This window comes from Equus quagga, chromosome 8 (assembly GCF_021613505.1).
Source record: "Equus quagga isolate Etosha38 chromosome 8, UCLA_HA_Equagga_1.0, whole genome shotgun sequence".
NCBI lineage: Eukaryota > Metazoa > Chordata > Mammalia > Perissodactyla > Equidae > Equus > Equus quagga.
Genome location: NC_060274.1, coordinates 36,643,546 through 36,661,329, shown reverse-complemented (window position 1 = coordinate 36,661,329; position 17,784 = coordinate 36,643,546). Strand labels below are relative to the sequence as shown.

Genomic DNA, 17,784 nt, shown 5'->3' with positions numbered 1-17,784 from the left:
CCTAAAGTATTTCTGGAATAACACAATCTTCTTTTATTTCCTAATCTAAAAGAAAGCAACTGTTAACTAGATAATTTAAAAAGTATTCTCATACCTTTTTATATGAAAATTTAAACTATGTTTCACTTAGCCTAATAACAGCATTCTCTAAATATTTAACAACTGATAGCAGCAGACACGGAGCAGAATGTGCTACAAGACAAAGGGAAGTCAAGTTGTGATAAACCTTAACAAATACAAGACGGGAAAACCATGGTGATTGAGCCAAGGTTAGAAGAAATGATAAATTCTAACTGCATAGACTACCTCCCAAATCAATCATGAGTGAGTGAATACCTATTATTTACTGAGTACCTTATTACACTTAATGCGTAACACAGACACATTAAAAAATAAATAATCATGGAAATCTTCCAACAAGACGATAATCAATGAGAAACAAGCCACCAGATGCAGTATCCAGGTAGGACAGTATTTTAATTTTCAAGTTGTATTCAACAAAGATTTTGAGTTCAGAATTTTAAGGGTCTCACAAATTCCTCAACTTAACTGAATAATTTTTCTAAAAATTTCTTGATAATCCAGACTCATGAGGATCAACTATTATCCTATTCTCAGAGGCTATCATGAAGTCAGGGCCCTTTCCCCTGGATTCAACAGCCCTAGAATGTGGAGCTCTGAATTCTTCTATTGTCCTTTTACAGTCTTTCTGTCTCTTGCCTTGCTTTCACAGTTGTCCCTCACTGATGACCACTGCCTACGTGTGGCCCTCAGCAGCATCCCTTTACCCCTAAAAAACTGTCCGGGAGCAAATTACCAGGCTTATTGTAATTAGAAATAAGGAGTAAGTAGGTTCTGCAGCGTGGCCTAATTATTCTCTTGAGCATCAGATGCAAAATAGCGCTAGGAGCTTGCATTTCTACTCTGGACGCTCAAAGGTATGTTGTTTTTTCTTGTTTGTTTTTAAACTTTACTTCCTAATTCTTAATGGTGCAGCCTTACGTTTCCTCAACTACCTCATAAGGTTGTATGTGGGTGATTAAACAGAGATAATGAATCTGAAATTGCCTAGGTCAGGGCCTGGCCACAGAATGAAATCTACAGATTCTCCTCCCTCTTTAAGTGTGTTTCTTATTTTAAGTTGAAAAATTTGGCCTCCAAATAAGTGAAGGTTACTGTATTATTTTTAGAAGCTTGTGCTCAGGATGGTTGGAAACTAACTCAAGAAATGAGGGATGTACGGCCTGAACGGGCAGAGACCTGGGCAGCTGGCAAGGGAGCTGTATGACTGCCATCTTCAATTACTGAAGAAAGATATATGTAAAATGACTATTCTCAGTTCTGTCAACGGACACACTGTTTAACAAGGGCTCAAAAATATATTTGTGTACTAACTGCTTCTCCAGAGAGCAAACCAGGAACAAAGACAAGTCACAGGATAACCGAATTCAGTTCAAAACAACAACGGACTTTTAAATTAAATCACCCAAAAATGATGGAGATTTCCACAATATCACCACAACTGTTTAAGCAAAGGCTAGAGGGTAGGTAGTTTTGAAGGTATTTTCACAAAGGGTGGAAGAATATACTAGATGACCTTTGAAGGCCCATTCTAACATTTTATGTCCGAAACCATAAATTCTCATTTCTGCATTTAATTTTCACACTGAAAATAAACCCTGAGGACTAATGGAAAAGTAGAGAAGCAACACAAGGGCCACACAGCATCCAAAGTTATTTGTTCAACTTCATGATAATATTTACATATCAGTTATTTCTGTCTATTAAGAGTGTAGATGATCAACACTTCAAGTGATAAAAATGATTCCCTTTTTGGGGGAGAAAAATCACAATTGCATCAACAGCATCGTCACCATCACCACACACATCATACACCCGATGTCATGAAAAAGAACTGGGAACTAACCTTACTTTTTAAAAAAAATCACTTCAAAGATGAATCATGTAACATATGCACACTGACAGAGCTTGAGAATCCAAGTTAATGAAAGAGGAGACGAAGGAAACTAATTATAAAAAATTGATTTCAGCAATCTGTAGGAATGTAGGAACTCCAAGACAGTTGGATATAACCCACACTCAGGGAGCTAAAGAAAACTACATAAAAGAACGCTCAAGAGAAGCGCAGAAACGTCAGCCACAATTATCAAGTTGTCATCATTGTTAAAGGTAGGTTGTCTCCTCACCTCCATGGGAGGTGGGAAGAGGTATGAGCAATGCTTTGGCTGAAACCAAATATCATGTTGGTTTAAACAAGAAAAAGTGCTACCAGTAAAGGCTAATTTAGAGCTAAAATTAATCAGGTGACAAGCGTAATTTTTGCCAATACTCTAGATATTAACCTTCTATTCATTACTTTTGATTTAATTTTATAAAAGTGGACAAAAAAAGACATGAAGCCCCTAAAGAGGCAGATACATGACCTGTCTGGCCAGCACCTCTTCCTCTAGCGGGAGCCCCCCTCTCCTTAACGCATTACAACAGGGCTGTAAATGAGGACGCTCCACCTCCCTCACAAGCGGGGACAAGAGACCAGACCAGTCAGAGAATGACAGTCCTTGGACTTTTCTGGTAGGGCTAGTGAGGAAGACTGGCTCTTTTGGCTGAGCTGGGAAGTGAATCTAGAGGTGAAGGTGGCCACCACGTGAAGAGTCTGCTAGTAGAATGAAACAAGAAGCAGAACCGAGGAAGGGAGAGAAAAACACAAAACTCTATTTTGCTTAAGGTAGCCTAAACTGGCTTTCTGGCTCTTGCAACTCAAAGAGCTCTCTTACCTACAGTACCTCTATCTGCTTCTAGTGGTTCCGAAGGAAGTTTCTCATGAAGATGAAGGTGACTACCACCGTCTTTAATTACCGACTCTGCTTCAGTACTAGCCATGTGGAAGAACTAAGAACAGAAGATGCAGCTTTTATTCCAACCCTCCAAAAAGAGTCTCACAGCAAATTAGGAAATTAAGGCTCATGGTTAACATCATTACAAAAACCAGCACTCTCTGGGAGAAAATCTTTGCAAATCACATATCCGATAAAGGACTTATATCTGGAACACACAAAGAACTCTTACAACTCAATAATGAGAAGATAAACAACCCAATTAAAAAAAAAGAGCAAAAGATTTCAGTAGGCATTTCACCAAAGAAAATATATCAATGGCTAATAAGCACATGAAAAGATGCTCAACATCACTAGCCATTAGGGAAATGCAAATTAAAACCACAATGAGATACCATTTTATACCCACTAGAATGGCTATAATAATTTTTTTTTAAAAAAAGGACTATAACTAGGTCTTTATAAATGAATTCTGGAGAAAGAATTGCCTCAAAGGCAGATGATCCAGGCCTTACAAACTTGTCTAGAACCGCACGCACACAGAAACCACTAAGACTGTGAAAGCCATGGATTTTCATAGACGTATGGCAGCTCTAGCCTAGACGCCACCCTGTGGCATCCATGACTGGCTGAGTGAAGACCACAGTGACGTTGGGAAGAATTACGTGGAGAAGCAGGAAAAAAACTCAGGATGGGCTGTATGAAGTGGGAAACCACAGAGCAGTCTTCACCATGCTTATCACTGTACTCTGCTGCCTTTAACCGACAAAGTTCGGGAACTTTTGATTAAGGCCGGTGAAGGCTTTTAAGAGTGTATGTGGGGGGCCGGCCTGGTGGCACAGCGGTTAAGTCCACACGTTCTGCTTGGGCAGCGTGGGCTCCGCCAGTTCGGATCCCGGGTGCAGACATGGCACCGCTCATCAAGCCATGCTGTGGCAGGCGTCCCACATAAAAAGTAAAGGAAGATGGGCACGGATGTCAGCTCAGGGCTAGTCTTCCTCAGCAAAAAGAGGAGGATTGGCAGATGTTAGCTTAGGGCTGATCTTCCTCAAAAAAAAAAAGAGTGTATGTGTACATGTAGTTATGAGGTTACTGTGGACTGCGGTCAACAAAACTTACAAAAGGCTAAGGAAGGCACTGCCCAGAGCGTAGTAAGTGCTGTGACAGATTTTATGGCAGCATAGAAGAGAGGCAACTAGCCCAGCCTTGAAAGTTTTCTGGGTTTTTTTTTGAGGGATGGGGTCCAGAGAAAGAATCTAATCAAGACACAATTTTTGGAGAGGTATGACCTAAGCTGAGTTCTGAAGGACCCCAGTCAGAGTATACTAGATTGGGGGAAGGAGTGGCAGCTAGAATTCCACAAGGAGTGGGGGACTGAGAAGACGCTAGGACTCCAGAAGTTTGGTACTGCTGGGACTGAGTACCATGGAAGAAAAGAGATGAGGCTAGAGAGTTAGGTAAGGAGTAGATCTTGAGGTTCTGTATATGAGATTAAGGATAAAAGGAGCTTGGATTTTATCAATGGGCAAGAAGGAGCAGAGAAAGGGTTTTAATGAGGGGAGCATCATGACTGCCCTAATCAAGTGTGGAGACAAGATTAGAGGGGGGGCCAACCACAGGTAAAAGGCTGCTGCAGTCATCCAGAACGGACCCAGACAGAGCAGCTGAACTGAGCATCTGCAATCACTCTGTAGCGTGGCACCTCCATTTTCAATGGATTACTATGTAGCTACTCAACTGCATAAGAAAGGAGAGATCCTGTAGCTTAGATGACCACAGTCAAGATCTCTGTACAAAGTGGGGAACTTCACTCCACCTTCACAGAGCATCTGGGAGTAGAAGTCATTTCATAATCTTGCTGTGTTTTAGTCTCCAAGATGACATTGTCAAACCCTGACATTTAGTTTCAACAAGTGAATTCAGCAATGAAATTGGATCCCCGACCTCAAGGAGATTGTATTGAGCGTCATGGCTACTGCAACTAATACACACCTCTGGCTGGGAAGGCCTTCAAGCACAGTATCATACTATCTTAGGGAAGCCTGCTGTTTCGCTTGTACATTCTTGACGTTGAGGAATTAAGCCTTTGCCTTCAGGTATAGTTAAATCTAAGATGCAAATTTTCTTCTAAAATTTACTTACATGTCTTTTAAAAACCCACAGGGCTTCAATTTAATATTTTTCTATATTGTACCAAATGCTTATGAGTGCAATAAGGTCATAAAGGAAGGTGTCTTAGAGCTAAACAAAAAACAAAGAATACTTCTTACTAATGGGGGCTAGAGAATGAGCTGTTTTTCACTTAGAGCTACACACTTTTTTTTTAAACCAAGAGATCAACACACCCTTCAAAGTAAGCACATTGAAAAGTGCTTTTTTTTTTTAAAGACTTCACAGGCTCGGAAACAGTGAAGAGCATTCTACTAGCACTGAACAGCAATCAGACCCTCATGAGAGTTCTGTCACCTTTCAGCCTTCATACTAAACTCAAAGAGAAAAAAATATATGGTCCAAAATGGTTAAAAACAGACCCAGAACACCTTTGCTTCTTTTACCATTCTTCCCATTCCCCCAAAACCTGTCCCCCAACTCCTTAGTAAAACAAAGAACTAAAAAACAATATGATTTCAAGGAAAGGTCACTACAAACAGGTTTCCGATAGTCCTCTCAAAACGCAATTACTTCAGAGGTAAAAAGCAGTAATCAAACACCAGAGTTGAGTTCCTAACGCTCTACTCTTCCAGGACACTCACAGGTACATGTCCAACCATCTTCTCATCATGGCATACATAGGAGGTGATAACGCTGTATTTGTAGGTGATAAACAGAAGAGTGCCTATTGCCCAAGGCCATCTGGCCAGGGTTGCTGGTAATTTCACGCCCCACTTGATGGCCAGGAGTGCTAGGAGATCAGTATCTTAATTTTCCCGAAGCTCAGCTCAACTTTCTTCGGCCTTTTAGGATTAACTGCAATACCCAATGCTCTCAGAAATCATTACTTTCAAATCCAGACTCTACTACACTTCACTTAAGCTTACTAATGTATGGAAAACCTACCTGTCTTGCAGAGATATCGGGGAGTTAGAAATAACATACGTAAAGCTCTTATCACAGTGCTTGGCAGGCAATCAATGTATGAGGGCTGTTATTACCAAGAGAGTTGTTAAATTAAAAAAGAGAACTCTGTACGGAGGTAATTTCACTAAAATAAGAAATTGCGGGTTTCCCTTTCCTCAGTGTCTAAGAATTAAAATATTTTATAAAACAATGAAAATCATAAACTGTCTCCCTACTTCTTCAAAAATCCTAATCTTTTTCCTCATTAATAGTCACAGCCTCTGCTCCTGGTATTTGAAAAGTGACTGTCCTTGACACCCATCTACTAAGGATTACAGGTGCACCATTACACTGATCCACACATATACAAGAGATACTGGCACATGTATCTATGTTCTGAGCTTGGAAAAGCAGTGCAGGGCCACCACCAGACAGTTGGAGAGGAAAGAATATATCAGCTTTTTATGTGGACCTCCCTAAAGTGAAGATAACCCAACAATCTATAGACAAAAATTATCCCCCCACACAAATGGTAGATGAGATTCTTTCCTATAATTAGCCCCTTTCTTCCTGAAAGCCCTGTGAAGAAACTGCTGTATGAAGAACTACTTCAAAATAAATGATACAGATAACAGCACACTCAGCAGACACACTACAGAACAGCATCTGGATCTCCGAAAAGAAATGTGAAAGTGGCCACTGGTAAACGATGCCAAGGTCATCTAAGGATGTCAGAGCACTTCATGCACTCCTGGGAAAAATGAGCCAACTATATGCAATTCTGTGAGGTACCATGTCTTCCAAACAATGGGAACTCCCAATTTCCTCTTTTTGATTAAGATAGGTTATGGTTATCAACTGCAAACATAAACTCACCATCACCAGGAAATCGCTTCTTGATAACCTGGACAAACGTGTTCAGGCAGCAAAACATCTAACACTGGAATACAAATATAACGCCCAATCACAATACCCAGACATAATTTTAACCTTTTCAGAGGAGTACAGAATTTTGAAAGGAGGGCAAAGAACTCTTCTTGAATTGTCCTTTGACCACACTAAAGAACAGAAAGACACAGCATGTATGTGCCAAGAAACTGGAACAAAAACACAAGCAAAAAACCCTAGCCCAACAAAACAAATGACTCCTGGAAGGGAACGGTGAGATCACCTACACATTCACTCATCAGAGAAGAAATGCAGGAATGACTTCTATGTTCTGGGCACACCACATGGAAACACAGACATGAGTAAGACATGGCTCCTGCCTTGAAGAAATTCAAAGTCTAAAAATAATGTTTTCAGAGTCACAAGAGTAATTTTATAGTAATATTTTATTAATGGAGACAGAAAAACGCAAACCAGTAAGATATATTTAAATATATTAATAAACATCAGCTAAAAAGAATGTCTTCGGCTGTGAGTTTACTAATGACATTGATTATCCGATTTTTGGAACATGATTAAAGTTGTAATTTACTTTCAAGACAAGAATTAACTTATGACACACGTTTTACAAAGGTTTCCCACACACACACCATCACAATTTGTAAATTAGGCGCTCTTCAGCTTGACACTTAGGGCGTGGCAAGGGAGTTCTCACACAATCTCAATGACACTTGGATGAGCTCTTAAAAGTCTGGACATTCAGGTTTCCAGGAAAGGCCAGTCAACTCCCTAATTCTCCCCAAACCTTGAAACAACACTGCCACCTCTCTGCGCCGTCACCCCTGACCACTTACATATACCCAGGCTAAAGCATACCAATCACATCTTCCACACCTGGAAAACCTTTAGGAACGAACCACGGAGGAAAAACCCCCTCACTCAAAATATCTATATACTCTCTTCCTCCTTTTAGTGGCTGGATTACCCGAATATGGGCTAAACCTGTGCTACAGCATAGGACGAGCTATTCAGCGCGGAGCATCTAAATGACTTGAGTCCGAAAAAACCATTCCTTTAACTGGCACAACACCCTGGAGGAGATGCTTAAAAAGCAACTGCTCTAGTACAGGCAAGGACTGGAGGAAAGGGAAGAAGGGGAGAGGGGCGCAGTGAGGCGCGGGGACTGCGGCGACGGGTCCCCCCCAGGTCGCGGGCACCGCCCAGGCGGGGACCTCGGCGCGGCGGGCCAGAGATGCGAGGTGACCTTCCGACGAGGCCAACTCGAGGGGGTGCCCGGCGCGGGGGACCTCGCCGCTGCCGCCCGCTCTCTCGGCGGTGCACTCGCCCGCACAGCGGCGAGCACGGCGCCCCGGATGCCAGCCCGGGCTCGTTCCCGGGCCGAACGCGGGATGTGCAATCTCGGCGTCCGGGCCCTGCGCCTGGGCCTCGGCCCGCCGCCGCCCGGACACACCCCCGCCGCCGCCCGGGCGGCCCCAACCCCCCCCCGCGGGGCGGCCCGGCCGGGCATCGCTCACCTGCACCGCAAGCCGGTCCGCCGCCCGCGGGCTCCGGAAGCCGCGGCTGAGCTGGTTCCCGCCGGCGAGCGCTCGGCCCTTGTCTGGGCGGCTCCGCGCCGGAGCGGCAGGAGGAGGAGTCCGACGGGCGGCGGCGGAGCCTGGGCGGCAGCAGGAGGAGGACCAGGGACGCTCGGCTCTCCGGAGATACACCCTCCTCCTGGCCGCTCTGCAGCAGCCGCCGCAGATCACTTCCGGGGCGCTGCGAGCGGGGCGGGGCCGGCTGGGGAGCAACTTCCTGTCCGCGGCGGAGAGGAGGGCGCCGGGCGCCGGGGGCCGGGGCTGGAGAACAATGGCCGGGAGGGCGCGGGCTCCCGGCGTCCGCCCTCTGCGTGCCGAGGGCGGGCCGCGCTGCCTTGCGGCTGGCCCCACCCCTGGCCCTCTGCGCCTGGCGAGGTGAAGTCACCTCCCGGGGGCTCGGGAGTGGCCGCGGGCTTCGCGGAGGATCCCGGATCTCGGCGTCGGCGCCGCGACGTCCTTGTCTCCCTTCTGGGGACCGGGAGGGGGTTCTTGGGGGAAGGAGGGGAGGGCGGAGGCCGCCATCTTGCTTCCAGGGGGCAGCCCCTTGTCCCAGGCGTCCTAGGATGGAGGCCGCTCCGTCCTGTGGCTGGGGTTCTCCAGAGTGGCGCCGGCGACGTGGCTGATCGCGGGCCGAATCCGCGGAGATGGGTCAGTCGTCCGCCCTGGCTGGAGGGTCTCGGTGGCTGCCCTGGGCCTCGTTTCTAACTGCTGGTCCCTGGAGGGCTGGCCTCCGTGATGGTGTAGGGTCCTTTTCCGAGGGGGATCAGCGCCCTACGACACGGCAGGTCTGGTGCCTCGTGTGGCGCTGAACTCATCCTGCGGCCCCATCCTCTGATTTGATAGCTTAAATTACAAGTAGTTCCACAAATCGGTTGCTTTATTGAATCCACAGGTTCGAAATAGATCGTTTGCCTGCCGTCCGATAGCAGCTACAGAGTTTTATCTCTTGACATTTATTAATTCCCTATCCCCCCCCCGCCCCCCACCGCCCCTCGTCGAGTACCAGCTCCGTGCTTGGCACAACCCATTCAAGAAATGCACAGCCTAATGGGCAGACATGAAAGCAAATACTAGTGATTGGAAGTATGGTATATTAAGGTATACAGAGGAAAGAGCGGATGACCTTACAAACTCTGCGTTAGATTTTAAAGATAAATTAAGGATTTTTTTCGGCAGAAAAATAGGTGGGATGGCAAATCCAGACCCTAACAAAAAGGACATGCAGCACAGGGACGAAAAATGGGTGTTGGGAGTTGTGAATAGTAATTACAGGGTTTAAAATTTCAAGCCTGGGTTGCTGAAAAAGATGAATCTGGAGAAGCAGACAGGAGCCAGGTCATGAACTATCTTTCCTGCGTCGGTGAGGCGGTGACTAGAGGAATGACCCTGGGCGGGTTTGCAATTTAAGCTGTTGGTGGAGGACAGATTAGTTAAGGGGAGTAGCAGGGCCTCAGCTTGTAGACAACGGGCCGCCGTTACAGAAAGCCAGAAGGAAAAGGATAAGGACCTTTATGTGATTGGCAGTGGGCATCCGAAGAAGCTAGAATCCTAAAGTATTCAGGATGCCAAATCAACTGATTGTGAGAATTGATTACTGGGAACAGGTACTGGGGAGGAGAATGGAAATGGCAATAATGATGCTCTGTTTTGCTTTTTGAGGAGGATAAAGGTATATTTTACCAAATGAGAGAAGGAAGGGTTGGGATGGCATGGGGGAGGGGATGCAGAAAATTTTGGACCTGGTGAGTTTGGAGTACCAGTGGTGTTGTCTAATGGCAGTTGCTAGGTGGGTCTAGAGCTCTGGGGAGGATCTGGGCTGAAGTTGGAAACACCGCGGGCTTGTATTACCGCCTCTAAGCCAACGGTAGTCTCACTTCACTGAGCACATTTTCAAAACCACTTCTCCTTTCTCCCTCCCTTTTCTTGGGAAAATTGCCGAAATATTAAATTTTAAAAATTCCCATGTGGTGATATATGCCCATCTACAGGCTAATACTCAAATGCTAGTGGCCGCCTAAGGGCTGTAAAGGTCAGGCTTACAAGAAACTGAATGTGACAGTGGTAACTAGTAGAGCATCATAAACTTGTAAAATGAAATATTATATTATTTTAATTTAAAAATTTAATCATTGACAGTAGACAGCTTCGTTTAAACTGGCCACAGACGAAGGATTGAGGATGATAAGTTGCACGAATATCTGTTGAATGAGAACTAGAAGGAGGATGACTTCAAGAAAAGTGAGCAATGCCAGCACAATGAAAGACAACCTCAGCTCCTTAGTCCGCCTGTCTCGTCTGCTGCTTGGTGGTTCACAGCTATGCTAACTTAGCTTAAAGCAGTCAGAGAGAGTGGATCATTTTGAGCAGAGGCTTCAGAAAGCCACAAATAGCAAAAGCCCTATAAATAATAGCTACAGCTGCCAACCAAAGACTAGTTATTAGTTTTTATTCTATCTTCCTGTATAGCAGCGTTTTTGAACACAAAACATGAAGGACTCCCACTTGCCTTTAGTTCTTAGATTATTCAAATACATTATTCTCAATTTTCCTAGAATTGAAATACATTTAAGTGTATTAAACAACCATATAATAAATAATATACTGAACTAGAAATGAGAACAATGATCTTGAGTCACTGTTTTGCTCTTTATTCACTGTATGACCCTGGCAAAGTCACTTAACCTCTCCGTGCCCTAGTTTCTTTGCCTGTAAAATAGAGATAATAATAACTTTCTACCAGGCCGCCCCTCAGAGATGTTCTAAGAAATAACAAATTAATCTTTTAAAAGCTCTTTGAGGTACTTGGATGAAAGGGCATAATTGTAAGTACGTATTATTAATAATTAGCTCTAAGATCTAGTAGAACTCGTAAGCATTCGTAAATTTGCTGCCTGGGGAACTCGAGGAACGTGAAGGATTCTGTTTTAAAATACACTTAGGTTTCTTGACTTGTGAGTTTAATTTTTATTATTTATGATCCAACTGTATGTATCAACAAATATAGTATGAGCAAAAAGTAAAAGGAGAGAGGTTTTAGTAACTACAATTCTTACCTTTGCTGCTACTTAAGCTAATAGATGCTTTTAGGGGAAGTATGAGGTAGGTATGCTTTTGTCAAAATCATGTTTTAGAATTAATGATTAGTCTCCTGCAGTCATTTAACTGGAATTTTCTATTAAAGCATTACACATGTGTCTGTAGAATAATAATTTTACCTGCAATTACATGTTTGTCTGAAACATGAAAGTGAGCATTCCTGTGAATGTTCTGTCATTCCCATCATTGTTTAATCAGAAACAGAATAAAATATTTAATCCTGTGAGTTTTTATCCAATGTCTATTCCTAAAGTAGATGAAATTTTGCCCGTTAGATTGGTGGCTTCAATGTTTCTTTTTTGAAAGGTGTATGCACATATAAACACATACATTTAACTATATTCATGGCTATATAATATGCATATTTATTTTATACACATGCTTATTATACACCAATTCATAAAAATATGAATGTACATTAACTACATATAGTAACGACTGGTAACAACAAAAGTCTCAGGTGTATTGGGGGTCAGATTAGAAAGTAGTTGGTTATTAGCGATTTATCACTATTGGTGGAAAAACAACTCAAAATACATGTTATTAGTACAGTTAGAAACATTGTCTGTAATACTCATGACACTTTAACATTTGTATTATTTCACTTTGTTTTCACAACAACTTTGTGAGACTTGAGATGTTCAAAAATATAAGCTCAGAGAGCTTCAAGACTTGCTACGAATCGTCAAGGAGCACAGGCAAACTTGAACTCAAGCTTTATGTTGAGACTCTCAAATGCTCTGTTCCTTGTAAGACTTTATCCCGTGGTTACTAGCTTGATATGATACTTACGCCAGAACGTATTTATAATATGGACATTTCTGGCTTATCATTGATTGCCTGCAGAATCTCTAAAATTCAGCCAAACTTAAGTTTTTCAAACTTGAACTGCAATTGTGTTTATGGCTATGTCTTTACCGCCTTGAAGACAGGCACTTTGTTTTATTCATCTTTGTATCCTTCATGGTGTCAGGCGTGAGTACTCAAAATATTTTAGGGATGAAAATAAGAAATATTACGATGACTAGTTGATGCCTTTAAGGCAAAAAATCCAAATAATCACCTCGGAAACTTTTAGGTGTGTGTGCGCATTTTCTGCAAATTCAGGTAAAGATCATTTGTTTTATAATCTGAATTAGTGAGACCATTGCCTCAGTTTCCTGCTTCACTTTTATTCATCTCAGGCCTTGGAGGGGTAGGTCTGTAGATGACAGTCACTTGTGTGATAACTTTCCTAATGGTTCTGTTTGGACTTAGATCTTCTAGATGTCATTTTGGCTGTGGCCCCTATTGTGAGAATGCACAAAGAATGGAGGTCTGACAGTTTAGGCCTTTATAATTCTCCCCTTCATGTCCATCCTTGTGGACCACGTATTTGCATGCTTTTTCTGTCAGGCAATTGGAGGATGAGACTGTTAGATCAATGGTTCCCAAGTGTCACTGCTCATCCGAAGCGCCTGTATCTCTCTTTTTTATTTAAAGATGGGCACCTGAGCTAACATCTGTTGCCAATCTTCTTTTTCTTTTTTTTTTTCTCCCTAAAGCCCTCCCAGTAAATAGTTGTATATTCTAGTTGTAGGTCCTTGTGGTTCTGTCATGTAGGATGCCACCTCAGCATGGCTTGATGAGTGGTGCCAGGTCTGCGCCCAGGACCCGAACTGGTGAAACCCCAGGCTGCCGAAGCAGAGTGCGCGAACTTAACCACTCGGCCACAGGGCCAGCCCTGTCACCTGTATATCTTTAAAGGAAATTCAGATTCTCAAGACCCACTCTAAACAAAGTCAATTAGAAAGTCTTGGGTGAAGCCTTATATATATTGTCATGTAAAAATATAAAGTTATATATATAGTTATATAAAAATAGAACAACTATAAGTAGTTGTATTTGTAATTATAACACCCTCCTTCGAATTCGGATCATCAGGCAGGTTTGGGAAGTTCTGGTTTCGGTAACTTAACCAAGGTCACACAGAACCCTAAATAGAGTCTGAAACCAACTCAGATCTTAGGAGTCCAAGTTAAATATCTTTTCACTGGACTTTACTGTTCTTTTACTGACTACATATGATGGGGTAGGATGGAAAGATGAAAAGTAACAATTTTAATTTTTTAATTATTCTTTTACCATATTCTATTACATAGTTTTAAGATTAAATGAGTTAATATCTGCAGCATGCCTGGAACAGTATCTGGCATGTGGCAAGTACATGTAAGTCTTAAATGAAGAAGTCTGTTGTCTAATTACATGATTCACTTAGCCCAGGGTTAAATTAGGTAAAATTGTAGTAGATATAAACATTTTCTATATAGAAAAAAATGTATGTAAACAATGGAATCTTCAGCAAAAATCCTTTTTGTCATGGAATCCCTGAAATTGTATAGCTCAAAATACTTTTATATTGTTTCTTTTCATCTTTTCTGATATATTAAGAGAAATGTTAATAATACACTTATTAGATAAAGTTTTGGATTTGCAACTGTGTAGTCTTTTTATATTCTTTTATTTAAGATATAGTTAAGGTACATGGGATGAGATATTTTACATTGTCCTCCTATCACTGAACTAATTCCAAAGTTGGTTCTTCCTGTTAGGTAATCAAGTATTCATGTTTCAGAAGCCATTGTCTGCCTGGATTGATTTTCTAAAAGAAATATTTCCCTGGAACGAGATAAGAGATATGCTTGGTTCCATTTAATTTCCCTACTTCTCTAAAGGTTTCTTCATAGTGTTTCAACCTTGAGCAAGTGTTTATACTTGTTACTAATAAATAAATAAATACTTGTTAATATAAATGAAATTGTGCATTTTCATCACTAGTAAATGAAGACCCCAATGTGATATTTTTAAGGGCTCTTTGATACATTTTGACGAAGTCTGAAAATATGCCTCTGTTCGGCATCCGTCACTAGGAAAATTGATACCCATTTTAGTTTTTGTTCGGTTTTGTAAATGGTATTATTTTTCAGAGGAATTACCACATACCTAGCATCAGTTTCTAGTAGCTCCTATATTCTTGTGTGTGTGTGTGTGCCCATATACAGAATACCTTCATATCTTCATGCAAAATAGGAATTTAGTCTTTAATATACTTCATTAAAATGAATTATGCTATCATAAACTAATTGATTTGTCCTGGAAAAGGGTAGAGGTACAGATAAACCAGAACAGAAGGTATTTGTAGTCAGCAGGGATCTGGTAGGTAAAGAGGATTACACCAGAAGGTACAGATCTGAGAAGCCAGAAGGAAGAATTAGATGCCCTCAGTCATGAACCAGCTGCCTATTTGAGTCCAGAGTCTGCCAAGGAAAGGGAATTAAATTAGCATTTATTGAATATTTACTATATTCCAGAGATTGTGTCAGGCACCTTACAAAAGAAGGAATGTCTGGTTTGGTCCTATATATCTAAGTGGTTTAAGACTTGGGGGTCAGAGAAAATAGTATTAATAAGCAGGACATTTGAACAAGTTCTATTACTCTCTTTTTTAATGCTTTTACTGTTTATTATAAGAATTAAAAATTACATGTGGAGCCGGCCCAGTGGTACAGCAGTTAAGTTCCATGTTCTGCTTTGGCAGCCAAGCGTTTGCCAGTTCGGATCCTGGGTGCTGACTTACACCCCACTTGTCAAGCCATGTTGTGGCAGACATCCCACATATAAAGTAGAGGAAAATGGGTACAGATGTTAGGGCCAGTCTTCCTAAGCAAAAAGAGGAAGATTGGCGGCAGTTGTTAGCTCAGGGCTCATCTTCCTCAAAAGAAAGAAAGAAAGAAAAAGAAAAAAGTTAAAAAATTTCCTGAGATAGTGCATGTTAGTTATTATAATCAAACCTGCAACTTCTGCAACTGAACTATACCCATCCTTTTCTTTATTCTTTTCCCAATACAGGGCCATCACTCTGTCTATTCTGGATTTCAGCTCCTCCTGTCTACTTGAGGACCCTTCTCTGTCAATTCTCTTTTTGTTGTATCTTCAACCTCTCACTCTGCTGGTTTCTTGCCATTAGCGTTCTCATTTGTTTAAAGTGTCTCCCTCATACATATCCTGTCTTCCTCTAGCTTCTACCCAAATTCTCCTTCCTTTCACTAAAGGAAATTTTTGAGAAAATTTTGTGTGCTTGCTGTCTCCACTTCCTCACCTCCAAGTTATTCCTCAATCATTTGTAATCAGGCTTTCATTCCCAATGCTGCTCTGAAAATACTCTTGATTAAAATAAAATTAAACTAAAGTCACCAATATCATCCCTATTACATGAAATCTCTTAGTTCTTAATGTTTCAACAGCATTTGAAGTTCTTGACCATTCCTTCCTTTTTGAAACAATCTCTTAGCTTCTCTAATACCACACTTCATTGTTTGTTTCCTTTCTGGACACTCATCATTGTCCTTTGGACACTTCTGTCTTTGCTTAAATATTGCCGTTCCAAGGAATTCTAAGTTTTGATCACTCTAGTCTAGTCTACACATTCTTGTTGGATGATCTCATCCATGTGCGTGGTTTTACTTCCTATATGTTGATGACTTCTAGACGTGAGCTCACTCCTAAGCTTGAAACCCATATATTCAATTCCCTATTTGATATCTTTCAGGTGTTTTATAGGAGCCCGACTCACACACAGCCTGTCCAAACTGAATGGATGCCATCAGCCACTGAAATGCCCAAAGCCAGAAATCTAAATGTCTACTTTGAATTTTCTACTCTATCACCAGGCTCTGTTAAACCTTCCTTCTTCCTATGTTTCAAAAATCACCCATCCCACTCCATTTCTACTGCCACCTCCCTAATCCAAGCCTTTATCACCTGCTTACTATTACTACAATATAAATTCAATAGGTTTACTTGTTTCCTCCCCTAAATCCACTCTTCACACTGCAACCATCATGATCTTCTGAAGGCAAATAGGATCATGTACAGTAGCCCCTCCCCTTTAATCTTGGGGGATATGCTCCAAAACTCCCAGTGGATGCCTGAATGGAACCCTATATATACTATGTTATTTCCTATACATACATACTTATGATAAAGTCCAATTTATAAATTAGGCACAATAAGAGATTAACAACAATAATAAAATAGGACAATTATGACAATATACTATAATAAAAGTTATGTGAATGTGGTCCCTCAAAATATCTAATTATACTGTGTTTTTGGACTGCAGTTGACCACGGGTAATGGCAATCATGGAAAGCTAAACCCAGATAAGGGGGCTACTGTAGCTCCTCTGCCTAAACTCCTTGGTACTGCCATTAATCTCAGGATTGTCTGAACTCCTTTGTGGATCTTATGCAGGCTTGCACTATCTAATATCTGCTTAACTCTCTAGTCTCATCTCTAGTTACTTACCGTTTCCCTCGGTACAGATACACAAACACAGATCTAGCTCCGAGATTATAAGTAGTTGCTTGGTTTTGTACATACTGCAGTTCAAAAAAAAGTATGAAAGGTAAATGAGCAAAAGATATGGGATGTACCAGTTTTTTAATATTATAAGTATTATAAAATTCCCAATTATTGTATAAAGGTTTTCATTTTAAACCCCTGCCGTACGTATACACATATATTTAAAACATAGATTAAACATTAAATATGATAAATTAATTTCTTAACTCACATTCTCATTCTCTCACTCATTTGTGGCGATATTTAGTAGACAAAATTTATTTTCATGTTGGAAAGAAGTTGATGATGTAGATTTTGCGAAGTATTGATGCCATTTTTGTTAATGTCTTATGAACTTTGAAAAATTACTGAGAGAAATTTGAATTCCAGCTTTCTCTTAATAACAGATTCTTTAGCAAGTTGCATCCCTATTCCCATTGATACCATGTTCTTTCTTTCTTTGAATCATTAGAATATTTATGGGTGGTAATTATCAATCCATAATATTAACAGCCTCTCCATTTCCTTTGTCACTGAATTGTGTTTTAGACACAATTGTCAAGGATAAATTTCCAGTATTTCCTAAATGTGCTATAATATAGTTCTTTTCTTTCACATTTGAACTCACAGACAATCCACTTCAAGTCCAGTGAGCATCTGATTTAGGCTAAAGATTCACAACTGTAGGCAAATCTAATGATTGTTTTGGCCTTTGTCTCAATTATTCTGTTGTTAACAGCCGCACTTTCATTTTTTCCTTGATTTTTATAAAATATCAAGTTCAAATGCGGTAAAATATTCAAATAATTGCACAAACACTGCTGTACAAAGATGGCATTACTCTGAAGGTAAGCAGTGAGTTAGCAATTAACACCACTACATAACAGCTTCCCGTTTTTATCAGTGGGTAT

The 17,784-nt window shown here is 41.3% G+C and overlaps 1 protein-coding gene across 2 annotated transcripts in view; it reads right to left on the bottom strand.

Moving 5' to 3' along the window:
• The window catches only part of RALA (RAS like proto-oncogene A), a 69,729-nt gene extending 61,218 nt beyond the window's left edge, over positions 1–8,511 (bottom strand). For both annotated transcript variants that reach the window (XM_046670070.1, XM_046670069.1), the window contains exon 1: positions 8,336–8,511. The gene's annotated coding sequence lies outside the window, so the exon portion shown is untranslated. The remainder of the gene's footprint in view (positions 1–8,335) is intronic.
• Positions 8,512–17,784: the final 9,273 nt, after the last annotated feature.